This window comes from Chinchilla lanigera, unplaced genomic scaffold (assembly GCF_000276665.1).
Source record: "Chinchilla lanigera isolate Chin_1 unplaced genomic scaffold, ChiLan1.0 scaffold00104, whole genome shotgun sequence".
NCBI classification, from domain to species: domain Eukaryota; kingdom Metazoa; phylum Chordata; class Mammalia; order Rodentia; family Chinchillidae; genus Chinchilla; species Chinchilla lanigera.
The window spans coordinates 5,723,526-5,724,526 of NW_004955505.1; the positions used below are offsets into that span (position 1 = coordinate 5,723,526).

Here is a 1,001-nt window from a genome sequence, read left to right on the forward strand (position 1 = left end):
GGCGGGGGCCCGAGCCTCGGTTTACCGGCCCCCGGGCCTGGAGCGCGGAGAGCAGGCGCTGCGTGTGGATGGGGACCTGCGTGGGTCGGAGCCCGGGAGGATCGCGGCAGCGGGCTGCGGGGACAGCCGCGCCTGCACTGCTTCTCCGCTGGAAGGAAAGCGCCTCCGGTGCTCAGCCTGCCAGCTCTTTCGGAATTCGGTCGTTGTTAAATCTGAAGCACAACTGGCGCTGCGCGGGGAGGGGCCGGCGGAGCCCCACGCCGGGAAGCGCTCTAACAACGGCGGGGCCCATCCTAGTTCCCAGACCTGGGGAGAGGTAAATCCTCAAACACATGCTGTGTCAGGAAAGCGAAACCCGGGTGTTACTGCCCGGTAAGCTGTTCTCATTCTCCTTACAGCAAGCGGCATGAAATGAAAAGAAACATTTGATTCATGCAAATTGGAGCTAATGAAACGAGCAACTTCGTGCGTTCGAAAAATCACATCAATGTTGTGTCCAGTGCTACAGGATTTCCTTCCATTAAAATCTAAAGATACTGTGGCTAAGACTGAAAGCAAGAGAGAAAGAAATGGTTAGGATACACGCACACACGCGCGCGCACACACACCCTTTGTTACCTTTTGGTCACTCAAGAATACGTATGAATGTAACCTCACTGGAAATCTGCGGAGATTCCTCACAAAACTAGGACTAGAGGTCCCGTTCATCCCAGCTATTCCTCTTCTGGGTATTTTTCCAAAACAACTGAAAACATCATACCACAGCAGTATATGCACACCCGTGTTTATAGCAGCACAATTTGTCATCGCTAAAGCTTAGAAACAACCCAAATGCCCAGCAACTGAGGAATGAGTAAAAAAGAAGTGGTATTTTTATACAATGGAGTATTACTCAGCTATAAAGAAAGATAAACTAGAGCCTCTTATAGGTAAATGGATGCAACTAGAGACCATACTCATAAGTGAAATAAATCAGATTCACATGTGTAAGCATCGTGTTG

The 1,001-nt window shown here is 50.2% G+C and overlaps 1 protein-coding gene across 1 annotated transcript in view; it reads right to left on the minus strand.

The window, feature by feature from the left end:
* Far2 (fatty acyl CoA reductase 2) overlaps window positions 1–709 on the minus strand; it is a gene marked incomplete in the record, with an annotated part of 138,389 nt that extends 137,680 nt beyond the window's left edge. Inside the window, 1 exon segment of the mRNA XM_013505936.1 lies at window positions 1–709.
* Window positions 710–1,001: the final 292 nt, after the last annotated feature.